Source organism: Balaenoptera musculus, chromosome 9 (genome assembly GCF_009873245.2).
Source record: "Balaenoptera musculus isolate JJ_BM4_2016_0621 chromosome 9, mBalMus1.pri.v3, whole genome shotgun sequence".
NCBI lineage: Eukaryota > Metazoa > Chordata > Mammalia > Artiodactyla > Balaenopteridae > Balaenoptera > Balaenoptera musculus.
Genome location: NC_045793.1, coordinates 93,595,707 through 93,610,160, shown reverse-complemented (window position 1 = coordinate 93,610,160; position 14,454 = coordinate 93,595,707).

Here is a 14,454-nt window from a genome sequence, read left to right as displayed (position 1 = left end):
CCCTCTCCCCTACTTCCCTTTTGGTAACCATAAGTTTGTTTTCTATGTCTGTGGGTCTATTTCTGTTCTGTAAATAAGTTCACTGGTATCTTTTTTTTTTTCATATTCCACATAAGTGATATCACATGATTTTTGTCTTTCTCTGTCTGACTTACTTCACTTAGTATGATAATCACTAGGTCCATCCATGTTGCTGCAAATGGCATTATTTCGTTCTTTTTCATGGCTGAGTAATATTCCCTTGTATATATGCCACATCTTTATCTGTTCATCTGTCAATGGACATTGAGGTTACTTCCAGCTTTCTGACTGGGGCAACTGCATTGTAAGGTGGTGGCAATCATGGGGAAAGGAAACTCAGGAGGAGGAGGTGTTGGAGAAGAGATAATCAATTCCGTTTGGGGTGTATCCTCAAAAAAGGGAGAAGAGAAAGACTTAGTAAGAAGTATATCATATGGCAGCAATGTATTTGAGTCTCTGTAAATTTAGTTGAACACTAAATTCTCACACTCTGTGGTATCTACTCTCAGGTAGAACCATTCCTTAATCTTTGGGTTCACGTATCCACTCTTGCTACAAGCCAGTTGTTAAATGAATCAGTACCATCTGGGTAAATGAGTAATAGAAACCATGCCTTTTGAACAATGTTCAAAACAAATTACATATAATGGTATGTTGTTAATATTTTTGAGAGGGAATCAGGAATCTTAGATACATTTCATGGATAAAAGAATCCAGTGAAGGGCTCAAGAACAAACTCATGGAAACTCTAGGACAAGCTGCTGCCCATGTAATCTTTTGGAGAGATTAAATAAAAATCCTCCCAGAATCCTTCCTGCAGTAAACAGTGAGAGAAAGCATTGAAGCACACTGTACTCTGACAACATTAACTACGTGTCACCAGGTTTAGTGTATGTAAACGCCAGTATCTCATGCATGGAGTGAAAGATAACTTCCTGACATCATAAGTGCGGATGGTGCCAAGTGCGGAGCCAACAGCCCTTGACCTTGCAAGAATCCACATCTTGTCAAAGTTGGGAGAGAGCTTTCAGGTTGCAATACATGTTACCCACAAGGTGGCACAGATCTCGCATGGCCAGTGGGCCTGGACTCACTCTGGCATGATTTCTAAGAGTTTCAGCTAGGCTCTCCCAATTCACGGAATGCAGGATGAGCAAGTACAGAGCCACTGTTATAGGATGAAGTGACGTTTGGGGTTGTGGATGCAGTCAAGGCATTGATCTTCCAGCCATTTGCAGCAACGTGGCACTGGGAGCATAGGGTATAACTGTTACCAGTGGATCCTTTCCCAGGTACGAAGTTACACTGAAATTATACCAGGTCTGCAAAAAACTATCACTATTAAAGTCTGAATATTTTCTTCAGTCTTTCAGTGTAGCATAAAAGAAGCATATTAGATGATATTTACAAACTGTAGGCCAGAGTGCAAACTTAGCAATATTTTACATCATAGAAAGAGAAACACCTGTCATTCATCTCAGTCTATTTGAGGAAGAGGAATGATTTCCAAGAACTATAACATGAGAACTCAAAGAAGGTAGAAATCCAACTCTCTGAGAGTTAACCGTACTTTATTTAGGAAGTGCTGAATTGCAAAAAAGTCATGTCTAAGTCCCGGTCATTCAGAGCTTTAGTCCTTTTTATTGACAAGCAGGAGACTTATCTTCTAACTACATGCCACTTAAATAAGAGGAGATTTGTTCATTTGAACTCAAAGTATACTTATTACAGTAGGAATACTCCCGTGGCAGTTGCAAGTAGGTCTTGGGCTGGCCGCCTGGTTGGCGTTAGAATTTTCTTGAACACTCTCTCCTTCATAGTCATCTTACCTCGAGATCAACCAGGAATGGGAACCCAAGACTAGTACACTACTGACCTAGTCCCTGAACCAGATAATGAGCCAGTGTCTTTGAGGGGCTTAGTATCATAGTTTCTCCTGAATTTGAAACTGCCTTTCAACATGGCTCATGGCCCCATATCTGGTTCATCTGAAATCTAGCAAAGAAGGTATGGTCAAATCAGTTAGTGGCTGAAATTCAGCTAACATCAGAAGGATGACATAAGTCCTGCAGGCAAGTGAGGCAACATGTCAAGGAGAGGTGAGAGTGGCAATTGTATGCTCATCCAAAGAGCAGGGAATTGAGCCCTGTCTTTATTTTGAGATATGTTTCCTTAATCCCTAAGGACTGGGACTCAAGACATGTTTCCCTGGTTACCAAAGCCCATTTACTGGAGCAAAGGGCAGGGAGGATATGACATGAAGATTGCTTACTGGAGAAAGCCAACTGTGCATGAGTGCATGTCTGTGTGAATGGGGGTGTGTGTTTGTGTGTACGTACATATCAGTTAAAAGAGTTAGGACTTTTTTGACTGTAAGCATCAGAAAGCTAATTTAAACTTGTTTCAACAACAAAAAATATTCCTGGGATATCTCACAGAATCAAGAATTCTTTTTATCTCTTTCAGTCTTATTTCCAAAAATCCCAGGGAAAGGATGAAGATCAATAAACGATTGATATATCCAGCAAGCAGAAGGGCTTTGCAGGCACCATATGGGTGGTAGGCCAGAAGCATGAGGTGGTAGGGAGGCAAGCCAGAGAAAAGGGTGCTGGACAGACAATCTAATCAATGTCTACCACAACATATCATAAATACTTAGAAAAGGCTTTCTGTACCATTAGGCCTTCTCAACTGCAACAAAGAGTCCAGGAATGGAGAAAACAAGGGTCAGCCTTGGTAGAGAGAAGCCCATCATTTATATCAACTTATGGTGAGACATGGTTTTATTCTCCCTGGCCAATCCTGTCATAAAGACCTTTCCACTCCTGCACCAATGTCAGGCACTGAAACACAGTGAAAAGAAGAGGGGCAGTTACTCTAGAATGGAATAAGGGAAAGGGGGTGGGACCTGGCTTGTGGGAACAGCAAGTCTAGAACATCCCAGTTCAAAGTAGGATCTACAGGAACAAGAGTGAGGGAAAGCCATGAAGGGAAGAGCATTCTAGTTGGCCTTGGGAGGTGGTTGGTGGGGAGATGGGGCAGGGGAGTTTGCTTCAGAACTTTCCAGGCATTTATATGTCAAAGGAGAAGTTGGTAATATATCAACTAGAGATGGCAGGCATTGGGTTCTTGTGCTGCTACATGTGTATGGTGTGGACTGGGGTAACTATTTTTCTCCAGTAGCTGTCAAACCAGCTAGAAACCACATGGGACTCTAACAAGGATTACCTAAGATACAGGTCCGGCTTCACTTGAGGACGCAATGTTATCTTACATGTTCATTTTGTGAACCTCTTTCTTTCTTGTATTCTCCTTGGTAGAGCTCTTTTTTTTTTTTTTTAAGGGGATAAGGCTTCTCTAGTGATGTTAAAGTCATTTCTCTCCTTAAAGCAACAATCAAAAGGCTCTAAACCCAATTTCTCGGTCAGGGACCTGTAATTAAGATGGTGCCGTCCTATGGTAACGATGTCTTAAATGGTAGAGAAGCTCCATGGTTGTCACATCCCAATAAATGACTAGAATCCTAGGGAAACACAATAAAGTAAAAAATAAAACCATGTGATGATTAGGTTTGGTTTTCTTCATGAACCAATATTCAATGTAAGTACAAAATCATTAAACCAACATCATAGTATTTTAATTTAATTACTGCGACAGTAATGTTTTCTCTTTTTCATAACATGTATAGATTCAAGAGTATTGTGGATTAAATAGTTTTCTGTCTAAAAAACATATTACTGTTTATACAAACAAATGACTGTTAAGTTTCAATCAATTAACATACTGGTTACATTAAATTTTGAAACACAACTGAGGGCTGTCATTGCTTTTACTTAATGAAGCAGGCCCTTCCTCGTCCTCATCTTTTCTCTTCTCTTCCCCTTCTTTTTCAATTTGTAGTGTCTTTGTGTTTGAAGGACTCAAATACATAGGAAAGTCTCTTGCTCCACAAACATGCCTTGAAATTGGATTCTTGCTGAAAAATGGACCTTGTTTCACAAATGATATTTGGATCCAATGGCAAGATGTGTTTAAGTATTTTGTTTCAAAATTTTGATTGAAAATGAAAGATTCTCTATAAAGTAATACATTTTCTTGGCACAGCTAAACACCTGGATTCTGAACAGATTGAATCCATGCTTTAAGTTAAAAAAAATTAGTTTTGTGCTTTTCTGTCAAAAATATGAAAGAAGTTCAGTAAGTGGATAGCACATAAACAGTCTGTGTCTGGGGAAAACCCAAACAGATGGCCTTTGAAATATTTGTTAGTAAGACATAAAATTGGGATCCAAAGGATGAATAAAAGATTTCCTAAATTATTCAAAACTAACACATTAGAGTATTCAAAAGATGGGGTTTTTTTTAGACATTTCTTGATACTTCCAAAGAACTTTTATGACGACTTCAAAGGTTCTCTGACCAAGCTATTCCATTTCTGAATATTCTTCTAAGAAAATACTTATTATAAATTGTACAAGTACACAAAGTTACAATGCACATCACAATATGGTTTTAATAGCAAAAACTGAAAGCACTTTAAATATTCAAAAGTAGGGGATTGCTACTTAGATTATGATAACTCAATAGAAGACTATGCAAGCATAGACAATTAGGTAGCTCCATAATTATTTATGTGGAATTATATTTTTCTATATTAGTAAGTAAAAGAAAAATGTGCCACAGAACTGTAGAGCATGATCCAAATTATGTTTGAAACTTAGGTAGTCCCCCGTATATACATATGAGGAAAAAATCTGGGAAAATATCCCCAAAAATGAATATCAGAAAAAAAATCCTTCTAGACCTCTTTTTTTTCTTGTTCCTTACTGAGTAATATTTGACAGCCCACTTATGTATTACCTTTTTCTTTTCACAAAGAGATTAAGCTTTACCATTCCTTTTAGAAACCCATAGATGTAAAGCATTAACATATATAAAGCGATGATCACTTACCGGAAAAAGCATAAGCAGTAGGATTTTCTACCCTCATTATTGGTAAGATACAACTTTGTACCCTCTATAATTATACAGAAAATATATATTTTTAAAATACATATTTTAGAGCAGTTTTAGGTTCACAACAAAATTGAGAGGAAGGTACAGAGATTTCTCATATACACCCTGCCCTCACGCATACGTAGCCGCCTCAACTAAACGTCAATCACAAAAGTGGTACATTTGTTACAATTGATGAACCCACATTGACACATCATAATCACCCAAAGTCCACAGCTTACCTTAGAGTTAACTCTTGGTGTTGTACACTCTGTGGGTTTGAACAAATGTATAATGCCATGTATTCATCATTATAATATCATACGGTATTTTCACTGCCCTGAAAGCCCTCTATGCTCTGCCTGTTCATCCTACCTCCAGTCCGTCCCCAGTAACCACTAGTATTTTTAGCATCTCTATAGTTTTCCCTTTTCTAGAATGTCATATATTTGGAGTCAGATGTGCTACCATTGCATAATAAAATCCTAGAATGTCATATAGTTGGAATCATACAGTATGTAGCCTTTTAAGATTGGCTTCTTTCACTTAGTAACATGCATTTAAGCTTTCTTTCTGTCTTTTCATCGATAGACAGCTCATTTCCTTTCGGCGCTGAATAATATTCCATTGTCTGGATCTACCACAGGTTATTTACCCATTCACTTACTGAAGGACATCCTGTTTGCTTCCAAACTTTAGCAATTGTGAATCAAGCTGCCAAAAACATCCATGCGCAGGTTTTTCTGTGAACATAAGTTTTCAACTCCTTTGGCTAACACCAAGGAGCAAGATTTCTGGATAGTACGATAAGAGTATGTTTAGTTTTGTAAGAAACGACAAGACTGTCTTTCAAAGTGGTTTTACCATTTTGCATTCCTACCAATAATATATGAGTTCCTATTGATCCACGTCCTTGTCAGCATTTGGTTTTGTCAGTGTTCCAGTTTTGGCCATTCTAATAAGTGTGTAGTGGTATCTCATCATTGTTTTAATTTGCATAATGTCCCTGGTGTCATATGATGTGGAACATCTTTTTCATGTGCTGATATGCCATCTATATATCTTCTTTGGTGAGGTGTCTGTTAAGGTCTTTGGTCCAATTTTTAATCAGATTGTTTTTTTATTGTCAAGTTTCAAGAATTCTTTGTATATTTTGGGTAAGTACTTTATCAGAGGTATCTTTTGCAAATATTTTCTCCCACAGTGTGGCTTGTCTTCTAATTCTCTGCACAATGTCTTTTGTAGAGCTGAAGTTTTTAATATTAATGAAATCCAGATCATTATTTACTTCATGGATCATGTCTTATTCTGTTCCATTGATCTATTTGATTTTTTGCCTGTACCACACTGTCTTGATTAGTGAAGCTTTATAGTAAGTCTTGAAGTTGGGTAGTGTCAGTTCTCCAACTTTGTTCTTTTCCTTCAATACTGTGTCCACTATTCTGGGTCTTTTGCCCCTCCATATAAACTTTAGAATTAGTTGTCAATATTCATATAACTCACTAGGCTTTTGACTGGAATTGAATGGGCTCTTCAAATTGTGAAGAACTGTCTTCTTGACAGTATTGAGTCTTCCTCCTATCCAAGAACATGGAATATCTTTCCATTTATTGAGTTGTTCTTTGATTTTGTTCATCAGAGTTGTGTCGTTTTCCTCATATAGATCTTGTACGTATTTTGTTAGTTATATCTAAGTATTTCAATTTTTGAGGTGCTAATGTAAATGGTATTGTTTTTAATTTCAAATTCTACTTGTTCATTGCTGGTATATAGGAAAGCAGTTGACTTTTGTATAGTAACCTTGTATCCTGCAATGATGCTGTAATCACTTTTTAGTTTCAGGAGATTTTTGTTGATTTTGTTTTTTTCAGATTTTCTAAATAGACAATCATGTCGTCTGCAACAAAAACAGTTTTATGTCTCCCTTCTCAATGTGTGTACCTTTTATTTTGTTTTTCTTATTACGTTAGCAAGGACTTCCAGTGCAATGTTGAAAAGGACTGGTGAGAGGGAACAGTCTTGCCTTGAACTTAGTGGGAAAGCTTTGAGTTTCCCACCATTGACTATGATATTAACTGTAGGTTTTTGTAGATGGTCTTTATCACGTTGAGGACATTTCTATTTCTAGTTTACTGAGAATTTTTATCATGAGTAGGTGTTTATGCATCTATTGATATGATCATGTGATTTCCCTTTTTTAATCTGTTGATTAGATGTATTATATTAACTGATTTTGAAACGTTGAATGCCAGAGATAAATCCCACTTGGTCATGGTATATAATTATTTTTTATACCTTTTGGGATTTGATTTGATGATATTTTGTTTAGGATTTTGAATCTATGTTCATGAGAGACATTGGTCTGTAGGGTTTTTTTCCTCTTAATGTCTTTGTTTTTGTATTAGATTAGTGCTGCCCTCGTAAAATGAATTAAGAAGTATTCCCTCTGCTTCTGTCCTCTGCAAAATTGTAGAGAATTGGCGTAATTTCTTCCTTCAGTGTTTGGTAGAATTCACCAATCTGGGCCCGTCTGGGCCTGGTGTTTTCTGATTCGAAAGCCTATTAAATATTGATTAATTCAATTTCTTTAATAGATCCAGGTCTATTCAGATTGTCTATTTCTTCTTCTAAGAGTTTGGGCAGGTTGTGTCTTTGAAGGAATTGGCCCATTTCATCTAGCTTATCAAGTTTGTGGGCATAGCATTGTTCATAGTATTCCTTTATTATATCTTTAATGTTCATGGGATCTCTAATGATAACCCCTCTTTATTTCTGATATTAGTAATTCATGTTCTCTCTTTTTCTTAGTTAGCCTGGCTGGAGGCTTATCAATTTTACTGATCTTTTCAAAGACCCAGCTTCTGGTTTTGTTGATATTTTCTACTAATTTCCTGTCTTCGATTTCATGGACTTCTCTTAATTCTTATTAATTCTTTTCTTCCGATTACTTTGGATTGAATTTGCTCATCTTTTTCTAGTTTCCTAAATTGGAAACTTTAGATTATTGAATTTAGAACTATCTCTTTTTCTAATATATGCATTTGAGGCTATAAGTTTTCCTCTATGCCCTGCTTTCACTGCATCCTATGAATTTTAATAAATTATGTTTTCATTTTCATCTAGTACAAAATATTTAAAAATTGTTCCTGAGATTTCTTCTTTGACCCATGTGTTATTTAGAAGTATTTTGTTTAATCTCCATGTATCTTGGGATTTTCCAGTTATCTTTTCATTACTGATTTCTAGTTTAATTTCATTGTGTTCTGTGGGGAGACATTGTATAATTTCTATTCTTTTAAATTTGTTAAGGTGTGTTTTATGGCCCAGAACATGGTCTGTCTTGGTGAATGTTCCATGTGAGCTTGAGAAAAATGTGTATTCTGTTGTTGTTGGATGAAGTAGTCTATAGATGTCCGTTATATCCAATTGACTGAAGGTGTTGTTGAGTTCAACTCAGTCCTTACTGATTTAATCTGTTCAATCTGTCCATTTCTGATAGAGAGGTGTTGAAGTATCCACCTCAGTTATTGCATTCATCTGTGCATTCATTCTCCTTGTAGTTCTATCAGTTTTTGCCTCACATAGTTTTACACCCTGTTGTTAGGCACATTCATATTAAGAAGTGTTAGGTTTTCTTGGAGAACTGATCCCTTTATCATTATGTAATGCCCTGTTTTATCCCTGATAACCTTCCTTATTTTGAAGTCTGCTCTGTCTGAAATTAATACAGTTACTCCTGCTTTCTTTCGGTGCTATATTTTTCTCCATCCATCTCCTTTTAATCTATATGTGTCTTTATATTTAAAATGAGTTTTTTAGAGTCAACATATAGTTGAGTAGTGTTTTTTGATCTACTCTGACAATCTTTGTCTTTTAACTGGTGCATTTAGGTTATTGACATTCAAAGTGATTATTGATATAGTTAGATTCATTATTTACCATATTTGTTACTACTTTCTATTTGTTGCCCTTGTTCTTTGTTACTATATTTGCCTTCCAGTTTTTTTTGCCTTTTGTGGTTTTAACTGAGTATTTTATATAATTCCATTTTCTCTCCTTTCTTAGCATATTAGCTATTCTTCTTTAAAAAATTTTTTTAGTGGTTGCCCTAGAGTTTGCAATAGAAATTTACAACTAATCCAAGTTCACTTTCAAATAATGCTATACCACTTTACAGGTAGTATGAGTATCTTATGATGACCAAATAATCTTAATTTCTTCTTCTCATCCTTTGTATCTTTGCTGTCATTCATTTTACTTATACAAAAGCATACAAAAGCTTATGTATGCAACATAAGATATATACATATGCACACACTGTGTTGAACATGTAGTTGAAAACATTGTTATTATTATTGAACAAACATTTACCTATTAGATCAATTAAGAATAAGAAAAATAAGTTTTTATTTTACCTTCACTTATTCCTTCTTTGTTGCTCTTCATTTCTATATGTAGATCTGAGTTTCTGACCTCTGTTAATTTCTTTCTTTCTAAGAACTTCTTTTAACATTTCTTGCAAGGCAGGTCTACTAGCAATAAAGTCTTTCAATTTTTTTTTTGCTGAGAAAGTCTATTTCTCCTTCATGTTGGAGGATCGTTTCACAGAACCACCCAACTCCTAAGTTGGTGGTTTTCTCTCAAACATTTTAATTATTTCACTCCACTTTGTTTTTGCTTGCACAGTTTCTTGAGGAGAAGTTGGGTGTAATTCTTATCTTTGTTCCTCTATAGGTAAGGTGTTTTTCCCTCCGGCTTTTAGGGATTTTTTCCTTATCTTTGATATCTGTAATTTGAAATGACATGCCTAGGTGCAGGTTTTTTTGACATTTATCCTGTTTGGTGTTCTCTGAGTTTCCTGGATCTGTGGTTTGCTTGTCTCACATAATTTGGGGGAAATTCTCAGGACATTGTTTCAAATATTTCTTCTGTTCCTTTATCTCTTCTCTTTCTGGTGTTCCCATCACACATATATTACACCTTTTGTAGTTGCCCCACGGTCCTTGGATATTCTGTTCTCTTTTTTTCCATCTCTGTTCTCTTTGCTTTTTGGTTTTCAAGGATTCTTTTGATATATCTTCTGTTTCAGAGATTCTTTCCTCAGCCATGTCTAGTTTATTTATAAGCCCATCAAAGGCATTCTTCATTTCCATCACACTGTTTTTTAGTGCTAGCATTTCTTTTGGTTCTTTCTTAGGATTTCCATCTCTCTGCTTACATTGCCCGTAAGTTCTCACATATTGCCAACTTTACCTATCAGCATATTGGATTAACATGATTAGCATATTAATCATAGTTGTTTTAAATTCCCAGTCTGATAATTCCAACGTCTCTACCATGTCTGGTTCTGGTGCTTGCTCTGTCTCTTCAAACTGTGTTTTTGCCTTTTGGTATGCCTTGTAGTTTTCTCTTAAGAGCTGGACATAATATGCCAGGTAAAAGGAACTGCTGTAAACAGGCCTTTAGTAATGTGGTAGTGGGGTGTGAGGGGAGGAGAAGTGCTCCTGTGATTAAGTCTCAGTCTTTTAGTGAGCCTGTGCCTGTAGACTATAAACTTCACAAGTACTTCTTATTTTTTTCTCCCCCCTTAGGTGGAGCAGGGTGGCTAGGGTCTGGAGTTGGGTATTCCCCTTCTCCCATGTCAGTTAGGCTCTGGTTAACTACTTGACCCTGAGGACAGGCTTTGTTAAGAACCAGGCCTCTGGCTAATTTCACAATGGTTTCTTTTCCCCTCTTCCTCCTGGAAGCATGATGGAATTTTTCTCCAATGTTTACTGTGGGAACCTGGTTGAGGTCCTGGAGGTAAATCTCGCAGTATTGTGGTGGTGGGGCACTCCAAGTGCTCTTGGAGTTTCTAACTCTCAGACTTGTCTACACTGAGCCTCCAGCACTTTGTCAAGTACAGTTCAGGTTTTCCTACCCTGGCACTGGTTTCCACAGTAGTTTTTCCTTGTGAGTCTCTTCTCTCGGATGCCATGACTATACTCCCCTGTTGGTCTCTTGGATCTTGGGGATGGGGTTTGCCCTGTGCCTTCCCCCCTATTACAGATCCTAGAAGACTGTTGATGTTTTCCATTTGTTCAACTTTTCACTTGTTCGGATGGAGTGGTGACGTCTAAGTGCCTTACATGAAGAAATGGAAATTGGAAGTCCCCAGAAAATAACATTTTTTTAGGCTACTCTCCTTTTATCTGCACAAGGCCTCTGATAATCCCTGCATAAAATTTCCTTTGAGGGTGCACATCCCCAAAGTTCTTCTTCTTCTTCTTATGTAAATGAATGAGACTGGAGAGTGGTCATGTGCCTCTAAGTGAGGATCAGGAGGACTGGAGCCTGGAGAGGACGTTGTTGTGCTTGTTATGTGGATATTCAAGTGCAGGAAACACAGTAACCACGTGTCTATAATTAAAACACCGATGTCTCTGCTTTCTGCTAAGAGCTTTGTGTACATTTTCTCATTTATTTTCACAATAACCCTTGGAGGAAGTTAGTATTAGCTCATTGAGAATACTGGAGCTTAGTAAAGTTAACTCGTGCTTTTGTAAGATTGCATTGTAAATAGCACAGGTAGGATTTGAGCCCTGATCTCTGAAGTTCTCAAGCTCTTAAACATCACAGTGAACTAGAAAGAGACAAAAGCAAATTTGTACCCAGAGGCACTGTTCTAGCCCTGTATTCCAAGATCCAAAAACTTTATAATATAGAATTTTGTTCTTCTCACACACATGCATGTGTGATCTCTCCTTTTCTTCTTATTTCTCAAGTGTGCAAGTAGGAAAATGATAATTCACTCATGTGCAGTAGGTGATGTCCTTATGGCCATGTCATTTCTAGTCTCAAAAATCCTTAGTGTGTCTCCATCATTGTATCAGTTAGGATTGAGTCTGGCTGCCTGTGATAGACAACCCACAATAACACAAGGGTTTCTTCTTTCATTCAAAATCAATATGGAGGCAGGCAGTTTAGGGGGGCATGGTGGCTCCAAAAAGTCATCAAGAACCTAGGCTCCTTCTATCTTTCTGCTTCATCCTTAGCATTTGGTTTCCACCCTCAAGACCACCTCATGGACCCAGATGGTTGCTGCAGAATCTAGTAGCAGAAAGGGTAAAAGGGCTATTCCCAGCTGTCTGTCCCACTTTAAGAGTCCTTCCTGGAAGGCACATAACAATTCCACTTATATATCATTGACTGGAACTTAATCATACAGCCACACCTATCTACGTTATGAAGGCCAGGAAATGTAGTCTTTTATCTAATGGAATTGCTGTCCCCAGTGTTACAGGACTTGTTTTGTTACCTGAAAACTAGGTTCACCTCTTGGTGGGTGTCAAGCCAATAGACACAACCAAGCCAAATATCAGGAGAAGGAAAGATTTATTACCACTTGCAGCAAGTAAGAAGACTATGGGGAGGGATCTTTCCCCAAGCATTATCTCCCCAAACAGCCAAATTGGGGAAGTTTTAAGCTAAGGGTACATGTATATTCATGGAGGGGCTTGAGCAGAGGAGAATTCAGTATAGAATTGGGGCAAAAGTTGAAAGAGTCCAAGGCTTAGTTGATTGAAGTCAGGAGGGTGAAAGTCATCATTTCATTCTCCACCTGGGTTGGAGCCTTAGTTCCTGCAGAACTTGAAGGTATATTATTATGTACATCTCTTGAGGAGGAACTAGGACTCCGCTGCATCACTGTGCTGTTATTTGACTGACTTTTCTCTGTTCCTGCATTCCTGTATTCCCTTAAGATCATTGATTACTGATACCTGTTCAAGGGCAAGCAATGGTGGTGAGGCTTAGATCACAAAATGGCTTAGGCCAAAATGGCTTCTCTTATGTCAAGAAAGTCATTCCTGGTTCTCTTTCTCAAGGAACCCCTTAATCTATCTGCTTACACTTTTACTAAGGAAGTAGAAGTTAACGGATTTCAAGCAGGCAATTAGCAATCTCTGCCACAACTGCCTGTGAAAATATGCACAGGTTTATGCCTGGCGACAGACTCTAGCATCGTCCTATCCAATTAGTGTTATGTCTGACTCTTTGGATGCTATTTCACATCTTTATGGCTCTTCTCGTACTGTTCTCTCCATATGGGATATCTTCCCTTTCCTCTGCTTTCCTCTGCTTTCTACCATCAGCTTCTTACCTTTCCTTTAAGGACCACCTGATGTGGCGCTTCCTCCATGAAGTCTTCTGAACCTGCCAACCAATTTAGATCACTCCCATCTTTGAGGGCTTCCACGGCTGCTGACTTAAACTTCCCAAACACCACCCTCATCATGTCATTCCACTGCTCTGCTTAAACTTTCAATGTCTCCTTATTTTCTCACAGATCAGATGGTGGCAGGACACCAAGAAAGTCTATTACTTGGGAAAACATAACGAAATAGAGATTTAATTAATTAATTCACTAATTAATTAGTCAGCAAATAATTATGGATTTCCAGTTATGTGTTAGGCACTGCGGTAGGTGCTGGGCACATGTTTATTTAAAAATAAGGAGCTGTCAATGCATGCATGATAGTTTCTTTCTGATTCTTTTGTTAGGATTTATTTACTATTTTTGATTTAGTTTTTGGTATTGGTGCTTGTTTGTAGCTAAGCAATAGCAAAGTCAAAGATTCCAAGAAAACATGTAAGAGAGAAAAGTTTTAAATGGTATATGTTCCCTGTTAATTGATGTTTTTTCCCCTATGAATTGGGAAAATGCTGTGACTATTGAATTTTATCAATAAAACCCCTTGATCCAAATCAGGGCACACTAGTTTCATAGGAGTTTAGCCACACTGAGTCTAAACTACATCCTCTTCAGTGTCCTTCAAATTTGCATATTCCCAAAGATTATATTTTAGGTTGCATTTTCCCTTTATTGCTTAGTCCCTCTGTACTTCAAATATCCATTGTATGCAAGATCTCAGAATATTTATCTTTAGCACCAGACTTTTCTTGGCTTCAAAACCAACTAACCAACTGTCTCCTGTGCATTATTTTTCAAGTCAATAAGAAAAAGATTAATTTCCTAACTGAAAACGAGCAAAGAGCAAGAGCAGAAAATGTAGAAAACAATCAAAACTATTGACTCATCAGGAATCAAAGAAATACAAGTTAAAACAAAAAGTAAAATACTATTCTTCACCCAACCAAATTGATAACGTTTTTAAGAAAATGATAATACTGAATGTTTGATGGTAGGAAGGTATAGAGATCTCATATAACTCTTAGGAATATAAATTGTGGGAGATGGAATATACAAACAGACAATGGCCAGACCATATTAAAAAAAAAAAAAACCAGAACTCTAACCCACAGCCTGCGGCAACCTAACCAGGAAATCAACCCCTTTTCTATAACAGTAGCGCAGGAAGCCAGGCTGCTGTTAAGTCAGACTTGCAGGCAGTCAGACTGCTGTCTCGAGTCATACTCAGGAAGCTAAACAATAACTTC